The sequence below is a fragment of the Argiope bruennichi genome, chromosome X1 (assembly GCF_947563725.1).
Source record: "Argiope bruennichi chromosome X1, qqArgBrue1.1, whole genome shotgun sequence".
Taxonomy (NCBI): Eukaryota; Metazoa; Arthropoda; class Arachnida; order Araneae; family Araneidae; genus Argiope; species Argiope bruennichi.
The window spans coordinates 123,067,480-123,081,883 of NC_079162.1; positions in this window are offsets into that span (position 1 = coordinate 123,067,480).

Below are 14,404 nucleotides of genomic sequence, written 5' to 3' on the forward strand. Positions count from 1 at the left end.
GGCTATAAGCAATCACCATACATAATGGCTGGAAGTAGAACTGTACTGGGCACCACCATTAACATTCGCAAAACTGAGTTTTCACAATCCGATAAACTATAGAAAGACAATAAACCCCACAGCGTCTCACACAGGATACAATTTTAAACAATATTTGGAATTCCTAGAGATGAAAAAATTTATTCCGATTACTTTAAAATGAAGTGTGCCTTTTAATTTACTGATTTTCTTTTCCAAGCCAATACGAACCATGCGCGTTCATTGTTTATCTGAAACCAATATACATTGTCGACGGTAAGCAATTTTATGAATTAACTAGCAACTCTCAGTTTATGGGTTAGTATGATATATCAAAAGCCGAAGTGAAAAAAAAAAAAATGGTAAAACAGAATACTCAAAAGAAGTAAGAAAATTCATAATTTATTAATGCAAATGCAGTATTTTGCTTTAAAAATATATAAATGCAAATTTGGTATTTGCATTGGTATAATTTAAAATTCAAATTCATTTTAAGAAGAGTTATAAAGATTTCATTTTAGGCTCAAAATAGATGGGAAACTGAGTAAAGATAACTAATATGAAAAGTTGAATAATGAAACTAAAAAGGAAACTCCGCATTAAAAAGAATTTAGATGATTTTTTGTACACATTTTATGACACGCAAAGCTTTTGAAATTGCTCTGCTTTAGATCTAAAATTTTTTCAACTGTAAATTATTTGAGCAAATTTTGTGCTTGCATCATAATCCTTTTTTTTTATGTAACCTTTTTTTTTTTTTTACTTTTTTTTATGTAACCTTTTTTTTTTATGTAAAGCCTATAACAACTTTTCTGCAGTGTATAAAAGAAAATAATGAATCAAATAAATGGTATTTGATATAAATATTCTTGATATATAATTAATCTCTTTGTTTAGTTTTATTATGTATTTAGGATATTATTTGTTGCATTTATGTTTACTCTATTTATCTTTGTTCATGTGTAGTAGTTTGAAAGTGTCATCAGTGAAGACAAGTAATCCACCATTAACAATGAATTATCACGTGGTCATCATTCATCTAGCTTCAAATGACTCAATCTCTTTTCATTTTCAGTAACAAGATAGCACATGCTGCTTATAATTTAATTTAATCGAAACAAACTTTAATGCCAAAACATATTCACAGAATAAAAATAAATATAAAAAAGTATAACTGAGCCTGCAGTAAGCGAAACGAAATATCATTAGTACTAAAGATATCATTCATATTTCAGCGGTGAAATTCTTGTGCGTCTGTATTTTGGAGTCGAGCAATGGTTGCTAATAAAGTAGTCATGGCATTATTCCCTCCAATCCGGAAGGTGGAATTAGGAAACTTTGTTAGACACTGCTAATCATTCTATAATGCAAGAGTCATTCGTGTGGGGCCCATCTGGAGCTAAGAAGTAGTGCTCACATAAACAGAAGGAGCTTCAATCTGTGCGCCAGATAGAACATAATTAGGCTTTAATTTGTCTAGAAAAACTGCAGGCTTATACCCGCTGATAGTGATGAAAAATTTTTCTTCTCTACGAACGACTCTGAATGGACTTCGACAATATTGGTCAGGAGTTATTGGATGTTCAAAAACGTACATAGATCCAGGTGGACAAAAGGCTCAGCTGATGAATTGGGGAAGCTCTGCACAGGATGGAGCTTTTATTTGTAGAGACGTTATCTCTGATTTCATTGGATGATTCTTAGCAGGATGAAGAAGGAATCCTAAACAATTCAGGCACAAATACAAACCATAAAACGTTTTAGCAGGTGAAGCTCTAATATCTCCTTTAAAACAAAAACGCATTCTCAGTTGGACGGTTGACAAGATTTCTGGTCAATTTCAAATAGGATAGCAGATGGCAGATGCGTTAAGCTGCCTTTGTGTCCCTTCAACAATGCCGTTAGAAGGTAGGTAGAAAGCACTCATCTTCGTCTTGAGGACGACAAAGAATCAGAGATTGGAAAAATTCACTTTCTTCCTTCTCTATTTAGAAACTATTTCAGGCACTCAGAGTGGGTAGTCAACCATCTGACTCTCCGACCCGCCACGAAGGCACACGGATTTAAACCATAAGACTGAATGACCGGCAACACTGGCTGGAACTGTGGTTCAGTCCTAAGGGCCATCACCGGCTACAGTACAACCCTCCCCGAAGGAAGTACATCCCGTCATCGATGGAGGAGTCAGATCCCCCGCCTATTTGTGTACCCTCCAGGGTGGCGAGATCCAACCACCATGCCGGAATCATCTCATCCTCATTTCGAGGTGTCCCCCCCCCTGGGGTTACTCTAGAGTGGGAAATCTAACCAGCATGCAGCATTTATGCGACTGTTTCAGCTATTTGGTCAAACACTGGAAACGCTTCTGACCATCTGAGAAAAAAAACTCTCAATGAAACACAATATAACCTTTGGTCATCGGTAAAGCTCCAACTACATCAATATCAAAGCAGCTAAGTTTAAATTCTGGCAGATTTAATAAGTCAAGTGGTGTAGTAATAAATTTTCCATTTTTGACTTGGAATGCAAGATTTGCCCTATGTCTAAGCATCTTCGTTCAAAGATTTCCAGAAAAAAAAATGTTACTTTATTAGATTAATAAGACAATGGAACAGAATGATACAGCTAATTTTAAAAGCAGTCAAAAAAGGTTTATTCACCCATTTCAGAAATGAAACAATCCTTAAGAAGCATTTTATGCATATCCAAAAGACAAAGATCAGCAAATGAATAAAAATTACTTATATTAACACTGCAGGGAAATGGCAAAAAAAGGAATGCAACATTCCCTCTCCCCCCCCCCCTCTTTGTTTCCTAAGTCAGTATTTTAGTCAAAACAATCAGCAAATTTTGAAATAAACATTGATTGTATTATTTTATTATGTACATCGACGACTATTGGATTTAAAAAAAAAAAACATATAATTGCAATATTTAAAAAAAAAAATTTTTTTTAAAACCTTGAAATTTTATTTTTCAAGTCGTTATTCTTGCAAAATATTTACTTATGTTTAGTTCAAACATTTTATTTATCGAAAGAAAAAAATTTGTTGATTCTGCAAAATCTGCAAAACTATGTTTGCCGCTCGGGGAAAATGTCGATTCTGCTCGATGTGGACGTAAATACTGGTATTCGTCAAAATCGACTTTTGACTACTTCAAAAATAGGTTATTTTTATATTGAAGAGCAGATATCTCATGTTGCTGTTTTATATATCTATAAATTCTCTAGATTCGATATGAACCAGATTATATAATCAATATGTCTAATCGCCAAATGGTTATAGTGCGAGAGAAGAACAACAGTTCAGCAATCAGCTGCATAAAATTTCGCATTTTAGGTGAAAACATACAGTGATAGAAAAAAAAAAAAAACTTTAGAAAGATTTAAAGTATACCACATTTAGTATCTACTTTTGACAAAAGCGAAAGTGTGTGTTTCTTCAGTTGACGCTTTACTGAACGGAACATTTGATTTTCTAAATTTGGCACAAATTTGCTTTGGAAATCCCAGAAATGAAATGCGTACCTAGGAGTAATTTTTCTAAATTGTCATTAAATTTTAATTAATTAAAATGTTAGCACAAAATTGATGCATTTTGGAGACAATTTTGAAAAATATTATCGCATAAAAACTATTTTTTAAGCCTTAAAAAATTAAAAATTTGGGTTTTCAATTGCACTAATATATTCTCTCAATTTCCACCTAATTTTTACAAATTTTTAATAGTAACTTATGCTTAATTTGCTCCAATACTTTTCATTCCTGCAATGAAATTCAAATCTCTTTCATTGTTTGCACATTTATTTAATGAAATTATTTAATTTACCTCTGTTAAAAGTTAAGAAAAAAAGATTCTGCTTATTTTTTGTTAATATATTAATGAATCTTGCATTCTTTTTTTCATTGACCCGTATCTGTGCTGAAGCGCTTGTTTGAAGATGACCAATATATTCTATATAAAAGAAGTTTCAGCCGGATACCGAAGTCGAATGCGACTCCTGAGAAGTTTGAGCACTTGCTTGCGGGGTCTTAATCTAACGAGATTTTGTCTCTGGTTAAGATTATGGGGTTAAGGTGGATAGCAACAACATCTATGAGATGGAAGAAGAACATAGCCGGAACTACCAAAATGCTTATGGATGTGCATTCTGTGTCACAGCAACAAACTACGGAGGAGATTAGGTCAGGAGAGGGCGATATAATAGACACAACAGAGCAACAATCTTCAAGTGAAATAAGATAGATGCTGAATTCATGGGAAATTATTGCATCTTATGTTAAGAAACATTACCTTGATAACGCAGTTGGTATGCGCGTTAAAATTCCTTTAACAATAATGCTGACTCATTCTCGAAAAATTTTAAAGCGCAACCAAAGATAAATATCTTTAGACAATCTTCTAGTTAAAGAAGGATGCATTATAAATAATACATTATTATGAATTCGTTTGAGTATTTTTTTTCTTCGGAATGTTATATAAGAAGAAGAACATAGCCACAACTACCAAAATGCTTATGGATGTGCATTCTGTGTCACAGAAACAAACTACGGAGGAGATTAGGTCAGGAGAGGGCCCTATTTTATATGGATTCCTATGGAAAAAAAATTGTTTCTCTTAAAGAGCGCTTCACATTAAGAGTAACATTCGAGAACGAATTATGCTCGTTGAATGATGTTCCAATATATATTTGATTCATTCAGTGTTAGTAAATATAAATTGTATTTGTTTCTGAACTGTTTTCGTTATTTAAATATTCCGTTCCTTGTGCCTTCAGTAATCGTAAGAGAGTAATTTTTCCCCCAATGCCTTTAATTCACTTAAAAGATCGAATATAGTTTTGACAGACAGAATTTAACGGCGGCAATGGCCTGGTGGTGATGTTTTGGCTCCGAACTCAGAGGACTTCAGGTTCGAGACCGGAGTCCACCGAAGAGCTGTCGTGTAAGCGAGTATTGTGTACGTTAAATCCGTTGGGGCCAAACATCCTCCTCCAGGTGGGGTGTGGAAGCTTGTTGAGTGGGTGCCAGCTCAGGTGTCGTCCTCGTCGTCTGACCGCAGTTCAAAATTATGAGGTCCTTCCCAAAATAGCCCTAGTGTTGTTTTAAAAAACGGGACTTAACGGGATATAACTAAACTAAGCAGAAAAATCTTTAATTGTGATGTAAATTTCTCTAATTTTCATTCACCTAATGTTGCACTTTTGAATTAACGTTCTCCAAGAACGACAAACAATCAGAATTCCAGAAAATGGTTTTTCGGATGCAGGTCTATATATGGAGATTCATTAAAATCTCCAGATTGAATATTTTGAGAATTATCATACTGACTCTTATTTGACTTCGTATGATAGAAAGTAAAAACGACAAGACAGAAAACAGAAACATTCTGCTTTCGTCAATATGCAAAATATGAGCTGTTCATTTACTGAATACCGTCTTCTTGAGATGACGAAAAAACTTTTCGAATAAAAATAGTGTGTGAAGATTGGAAAATTGGATTACGTATGAAACTAGTAATAAAAACTCTTGCTCTCTCCTGGGAAACAATAAGTTTAGTCTTCTTTTCTTGTTAAAGTCAGAATCAGCCAGAAAATATTAGCCAGCGAATTTAATCCCAGATATTGCAACTTTTCTAAAAAATGAAAAAAAGTAAAATATATTTTTGCCTTTTTACAGTGTAACATTATCAGATATTGCAACCTTTTCAATTCATTCGGCAGTAGCATTAGGTTATTATATAAATAATTATAATAACGATTTCGGTTTTCGCAGCTCTTGTTTCAATTATTATCTTAAAAAATTTGATGTCCTTGAAAAGTTTGTAAGAGAGGTTTAGGACAACATTTACGGCATTGAAATATTTCACATAATTAAAAATTTCTGGGGGGGGGAAATGAAATGATGCAAAAAATATTTTTTATTTTTTTGAAACTTACATATATCATTGCGTTAATGTTTACCATAAACGATCACTGCCTTGTAGAATAGAATATTAAAAATTGAGCTTGGAAGCGATCACGTAGCAAGCATAAATAGCATCGAGGGATGAGGCTTATCTTCTCCCTCCTTTGCTTTAAGAAGTGAAATAAACTTCTTACGGGTTTAATCACGTAGCAGTCCTCAAAGTTGCAATCTATGCCTCCTTTACTGCTTCGCCATTGCTGGTCCTGTCTACTTATTTATTTAACTATCCTAGTTTAAAGGATTAATAGACCAAAAATCACTACCTTATTGGCATTTCTTTTATAGTTTATTTTCACCATAAGCCTCTACCTTTTTTATAGAATTGATCTGGGAATGTATTTCCCGCCAATGTAGTAGGAATTTCTTCACGCACAAAATGATGAATGTTGCTTTGCGCTTGTTTGTACTTTTTATTGGAATGGAAATGGGCGTGATTATATAGCTTAAAAACTGCTACGGGTACCGCTTTTGCTATATTTTTTAAGGATTTTTTTCCCTAACTGATTCTCAAAATCACTATATTCTGTTTTTCGAAAGTAAAAAGCTTCGACAATTTTATCTAACAAAATAAATTCATCTCCTCTACATAATTCATTGGATGTTATTTTTTCATCTCGTCTACTTTGCACCGCAATTATTACGTTTTTCAGTGTCTTTTATTAAGAGTATATATGTAACGCTTTGGATGCTGAGTCTTAATAATTCGTATTCCTGCTTTATTTCGTGTAAGCGTGTCTGGCGCACGTTAAATCCGTAGAGGCTAAACGTCGTCCCTCTAGTGTGGCGTGGAAGTTTGGGGAGGGTGTGCCAGCTCAGGTGTCGTCCTCGTCATCTGACCACGGTTCAAAATGACGAGGTCCATCCCAAAATAGTCCTATTGTTGCTTTAAAACAGGACGTTAATATATCTAAACTAAAATAGACCTGCTTTTTTTATTTTGCTTAATTGTTAATTCCAGAAGTAGTTAAATAGTTTTACTTTTATTTTCTTTTTGCAGAAATTCATAGTTTTAACGGAAAGTTTGCCTTCTTAAAGCGGAAAAAAAGGAAGGAAACTGAATGATATTTTGAAAAAAGAAAACCAGGAGAAAGGTGAGAAAGAAAGAAACTGAAATTCAAGTATAAGAGTAATGAATTTCGAAGCCATTACTTGGCGGTTCTTTTTCGCACTGGCGAAGTAAAATGAGCATGCTGGCAAGTTTAAAAGTATGGTCTTAGTCAATTAGAAAGTAAAATAAAACTTCAGCTGCATTCTCTTGACAGGTGAATTTTTTACTTGCCGTTTTAGTCCCCCCCCCCACTTCCAAAATTTGCATTACAGAAGATGCTTTGAAGCGTTATTAGTTTCGTAAAGTTTCTTGCTGAAAATAATTGTTGTGGTATGAATTACAGGAAAGTAGAAAAGCTCGTAACTACAGAAGGCCGCTTTTTTTTCTTCCAAGAAAGAAGGGGAAAAAAGTTTTTTCTCTCTTATTTCAAAACGAATTCCTTGCTGTAAATATTTTCGGAAGTTTTTGCTGTAAATTCTCAACAAATAGAATATGTCGGCAGGATGAAAGTCCGTTCTAAAGTAGTCCAAGGCTTGATTCCTTTTTTTGCATGAGGCTGAAGAATCAGAATTTAAATTGTTTTCTACTTCATGACAAAGATCAGAGTGTATCCAAAAATTGTTTTCTACTTCATGAGAAAGATCAGAGTGTATCCAGAATAACCGAAAAACCCAAAACATTGGAAACCCTCAATGACTTAGTGTTGATAGAAATGACTTTAACTGATTCTTAAGAAGTCCACAGAATTGTATACACACATTTTTTTTCTTAGATTTTTGTCAATATAACTACTTTATTTTTAAATATATACATTTAAAGAGAAATATTTTTTCAGCTCTATAAAAAGAACGTAAACAAAACGGAGCGTGATTATGAAGCTTGAGAAGCTGTTAAATCTTTTCTAGCACTTTTTTTTCAAATAACATTAATATTTTTTCCCGGAAGAAAATTTTTAACAATTATATTGACGAATATGTACTTCGAAATCACGTTAAACGTAAACGGTTTAAATAGTTAATGATAAATGAAAAGTATACCCACCGACATCATAAAATTCATCATTGATTTTAGCTCTTTGCTTTTCGAGTTTCTTTAAATATTTAGAGTAAACTGTAAGAATTTAAAATCCTAATGCCCTTTAAAGTTAGAACCATCTTTTATCTTCTTGTATACAAAGTGAAGGCATTGTAATCGCCAAAAATTTCAACCTTGAGATTTGGACGAATCTCCACGTTTCAGACTAAAAACACGTTTTTGGTATTATGTCTGCTTGTATGTGATAATTCCAAAAGCTCTTTAAGCTAGATGGATGAAAATTGGTATATGTTACTTCAAATTTTTAGATTTTTTTTATAAAGCTTCGAACAAAAAAAAAAAGAAAAAAGGAAGACGTTTGTCTCTCCGTCCTAGTTCAAGTGAACATAACTAGTATATAAAATAATTAAACAATGAAAATTGAATGAAAACAAATAAAATAATTAAACGAACCTTGTTGCCGTGTATATTCGCATTAATGAATACGCGATAACTCAAAAATGGAACGATTTTGGTCATTGAAAATTGGTATGTGATCTTGTCACTAAAATTATAGTTCTGTGTCAAATTTTGGCCTGAGTCGGTCGACAAAAAAGTGTCCCAACTGCATACTCATTTTTCTTTACTATACTACAAATCATAAAATGCTCATATTCTATCTACAGTTTTCAGATTTACTCGTGGCGCTTACGGTCTTGCTTCTTGCTCAAGGTTTACTTTTACGCTGGGGGATTCAAGGGGGATAACATCTTTATTAGGGAATATGCGAAAACGTTGCGAAGGGGTAACTCCAGCTCGTTTAAGTCAGTGAGTTACCCCCCCCCCCATGTAGTGCCTCATGCGGATTAAGAAATGCGCAGCTGAAACCTCCTGAGTTGCTTCGAAAAAAATGATCTTTATCAAACGCATGACCTTTTAACTGCTGTTTTCCTTTATAATTCAGGATGCTATATTGGTATAAATATCATGTTCTAAAGTCATAGCCTACGATGGCTGTAGTTCTTAAGAAAAATCCTGATCTTTTTTATATAAATGCAAATATAGATGTTTTTGCAATTGTGCATTATATTAAAATAATTCTTTTTCTATGCTAGGTGCCCAAAAATGTAGCTATAACTCTCTTCGCTACTAGCTTTTGAAAAAACAGAAAATGTATAATCAATATTATCGTCAGATTTTCAACTTATTATTAAGTTATTAAAAATCCTCCCACCTCCTTAAATAAATTTTACAGATATTTTGATTAGAAAAACGATTGCTTCAATAGAAAAAAGCATAGAATTCAAAAATATTTGTATCTCTTAAAAAGTCTGAAATTATTCAAGATGGAGCATAGTGCTAGATAATGTATATTTCTACATTCATACAAACTTTCAATATTCATTTGCGAAATAAATACATTTATTGTTACTTAAATTAATATCCATGAAAGAAAATTACTCTGCATTTTAAAATTTCAAAACTTTGTCCTCTACCTCGGAGCTTAGTATGATTTTGTGGAGGCCGTGGTGGCCTGGTAATCTGGTCATGACTTCGGAACCGGAGGCTTCAAGTTCGAGACCCGATTTCACCGAAGAACCGGTGTGTAAGCGGGCCTGGTGCACGCTAAATCCGTAGGGGCCAAACGTCCTCCTGCTAGTGTGGTGCGGAAGCTTGGAGAGGTAAGTGCCAGCCTAGGTGTCATCTTCGTCATCTGACAGAGGTTCAAAATTACGAGGTCTGCCACAAAATAGTTCTAGTGTTGTTTTAAAAATAGGTCGTTAATATAATTTAAATAAACTAAACTAAATTGGCATGAATGTGTACATTCCGGAATAAAAAAAGAGTGTTTCATAAAATACATACTTAAAAATATGCTTCATTACAAAAATTAATAATTGAGATATTTGCTAATCTCTCTTTTGAAGCTATTATAGTCATATAAAAATATTAACCCATCTTACATCTCATTTTGTGACCTCTTCTTGACTTCAACACCACACATAACTTCCATTAACCCAAGGCAATTTAGAAAAAACAATTTATGAAATAAATGAATTAATTAAAAAGAATGATTTTATTAATAAATACAAGTCTAATATTGGTATTTTTTATCACATTAACATATTTAAAATAATAACAATACAGTGGATGAATTTTTAAAATGACATTTAAGCTAGGCTAGTTTTTATACTTTCCTTTTTATCACGTTTCGGAATTCTTTCAAATTTGAAATCGTCTGCAATTATCAAAATGAATATCCTTAACTAAAATGTTTTCTCTTCCGCCAGAAAATTTTGCAAAAGTCCTTTCATTTACATTTTCTTCCACAAATGTCGGGTAGTTTTCATTTAATTTCAATTTTTGATATGACATCGAAGTAGCAACATCAGCTTCCATTTTGCATGTCTTGGGCAGAAAACTAGAGGGAAATGTTACTTCACTATAATTGTGGTAGCTAAATTCTAAATTTTAAAATAAGCACATTATCTTTTTTTGCGATGTTAATCTCAGTTTAGAACGCTCACATTATTTCATCATCTCAAAAAAAAAAAAAAAAAATCACTATTTCTTTCAATACAATTTAGCGATTTAAACTGGACAAAACGAAATTTTATTTGGAGGCATCATCTCGAAAGACAGACAGACACACACACACACACACACACACAATAAATAAAAATGAAAATACAAAAAAATATTATTTTTTGATACAGTTTAATATTTCATTTTCTTTTATATTCTATTTCCATTTGAAATGAATTAAGTTCGCTGTCAATTATAAAACATCTTCATTGAAATGGTTTCTAAGATATTCTATATTCATTCTATGCTGTGTTAACAAGAAAAAGAAAGAAAAATCGCCCCTCTTAGACTTTTCCTTTGTCTCGACGTTATTATCATAATGAAGTGATTCAAATTTCACTTAATTTTTAACTCCCTAGCGCGAAAGAGGACGAATATGATCGATGCAATGCAATTATCTAAAGGGACTTCGTCCCGATCACTTTCTTTTCCCATAAAACTCAATATCGGGGATAATTTTGATTAGTTTTCGATATTCTCACTCATGTGTTCGTTATTTTATACACAAAGTGAGAATCATATGCTCAATTTGATACATATATATATATATATAATAAAAACTAAAACATTCTAATATTCTTAATCAATTACCTTTTTGAAATTTTATATTGCGTTATTTAAAAACTGAAAAAAAAATATATATTGCTTTATATTTAAAAAATGTCCGATTCAATTTTTAAATAGTATTTAAATAATATTAAATCTTAACATAATGTGTCTGTTAAATGACTAAAATATCTTTAAAAATCTTTTCTTGTATTTTTTAATTCATTTTAATTTTTCCGTTCATTTTCCAAGCAAGAACAAAAGATAAATATGAACTTTAAATGTAATCTAAAAACAATAAAAAAAAATCCATGATAGTCGCCAGGAGTATTAGAAAAGATATAGTATAAAACGCATCTGAAGATATAATCATTAAATGAATAAGCAACGTTCTAACAGTAAAAAATAAATAACACAGTATTTTCACAAAAAAAAAAAAAAAAAAAAAAAAAAAAACAGAATTTAAAGAAAATTGAAATGATTTGAGAAAAATATTTTAACAATAATAATCGATTAGTAATGCATTTTCTTGTTATTAAAAACGAGGGGAAAAAAAAGAAAAAAAACCCGTAAAGACACGAATGAGTTTTCCGAAGTTAAATTCGAGTCGAGTGGCAACAGGTCCGCCATTATTTATTTAAACAACAAGACAGAATTTTCTACCATTGCTTTCAGTTTCTAAAACTTCTATCGATTGTTTCTTAAAAATAGTTTTCAAACGGAAGACATGAAAATATGATCCTTTGTTGTCATGACAACCGACTGCCCTGGGCAAAGGTTAACTTACGTATGTGATTCCCAAGCCAAAATAAAAAATTTCATAAAATAATCTGCATGGATTCGACGACGTCCAGCGCCCACTTCCAGTTAAATTTGGTTTTATGACGTAATTGAATATCAGATTTTATCGATTTAATTTTAAGTTATTTTCAAGGGCAGACTGGATCTAAAAGTATTTAGTATCAGAACGCAATGGTTTCTCCCTCGCCTCCATATTGCCATCATTCGTTTATTATAATTTTCAAAAGATACCCGAATTGAAACAAAAAGATACTTGACTTGAAATAAAAAGATACTCATATGATTTTTGAGATTATACATCAATTTAAAATTTAATTATACGATTAAAAGTGATTCAAATAGCTTACAAGTTATAAAAATCCATTTTGTCACACGGATCGCAAGTAGTATGAAGCGTGAGAAAGGTTTCTGTCAGTGCTTTGTAACAACTAATGAATGAAAATATTGTATATATTTTTAGTCATTTTATTTATTTACTCAGAGATATTTCCCGCAATGTTCAAAATAATTTTGTATTATTCTTTTAAAATTACTAATAACTTAAAAGAAAAATTAGCTTTTGACAGTTTTTGAAAAATTTTTGTTACTCTCTGTAATTTTTCTTCAAATCTATGATATTTAAAAAAAATTTGGTACAAATAACATTCGTATTTTAATTAATATGATAATAGGATTTTGTATAATTATAATTTAATTTTAAATTATTATTTTGTATCATAACATTTTTCAGATTAAAAGAAATATTATATGTTTTTAAAAATACATTTACTTGCTTTTGAGTTTGTATTCCGACAGATATTATTAAAAACATTTTTTTTTTTTATTTTCTTGTATAAAACATTTTTATCGTATCCTCACCTAACATAGAGTTATTGAAAAATCAGAGAGGTTTAAGTGAAACGTTTAGAATAATTATATAGTTAATTTTTATTAATAAACTAGTCACTTTTAGCGAGAGTTGTTGTGTTTAATTCCAATTAAATCTTTTATGCGTAACTTGAGGTTTACGACTCCTTTAATATATAATTTTTTTAATCATCAAGTTATATCTCAATTTGGTAATTAAACCCAAACGGTATGTGAAACTGTGTTATTTTAATAGTTTTATGCCTTGTCTGTTTATTTTGTGCATGAACCTTGTTAATGGAATCGAGCAACATGACATTATAATGCCATTAAAAGCTTAAGTTTATGGGCTTAAAAAAGTAAATCTATGCCAAACTAGTCGTCGTCTTTTGCGAAATTATGAATTTTGGCAATTATATGGATTATTTAAAAATTACCAAAACTCAAGAGAAATCTGCACAAAAATTATGTTGGTATCATTAAAAGGACATTTTTTAATGGTGCAAAAATTAGTATTATTAATATTAATGGTGCAATATAAATCTTTAATATTTTCTAGAGTCACTTTAGATACACGTTAAAATCTCACTTAATTTTTTATTCATTGAAATTCCAAATAATAATAATAATAATCGCTAAATGATGCACATTTCCATTCTTAGGGTAGTAATTTTGGATCATCCACCATCAGGTAGAGCATACATACCTGACGTACCACAGACATACATTATCCTTTAATATTATTAGAGAAAGTATTTTTAAACGCGATCATTGTCAGATGTTTCAATTAATAAGTAATACGGCAAATGAAAATTAATGTCAAATATAATGTAATCTATTCTTAAACTAAAAATCTTTATCTATATTAATATTTACAGTTTACGCCTATTATTCGAAAGTAAGAAATACCAAATACAGTTTTTACGATAGAATAATAAATATTTGATGAGTATATAGCACATTGTTATTTCAAGAATTTTTACCAAAGTGCAATCTATTTATGGGTCCCTTTATATTAAAAAAAAGATCTTATTGTAAAATATTAGCTATAGAAGTGTATTGTATGTAGCTATCTATAAAAAAGAAACAAAAACAAAATTGAATCTAAAAATGTCGCACCGTAGCATAATATACAAATTGTGAACTAACAACTGTTGAATGACACGAAAAAGAGGATAACCATGCAAAGAATTTGACATTTAGAAACTGATTCGGTACATTACATTTTTTTAAAGAAATTTATTCATTAATAGTATCGTATCTCAAAAATGGATTTCAATATCTCTGATGATAAGTTTTTTTCCCCCGTCAGTTGATACAAGTCTTATAAAGATCTGTCAGGACAGCATGAATAATGGAAATTCTGAATAAAAGATAAAAAACAAGCATAGCAATTGATGATACAAAATCCACCTCAAACATGATTAAGACTAATAACTGAATTAAATTATATATGAAGAAATACTTCGTGGTTATCAAAGATATATATCAAGGATAAATAAATATTTATGAGCAATCAAATGTTTTATTTTCATCATTGATCAAATAACTCCTCACAAGGGGCAAGAATGTATTCA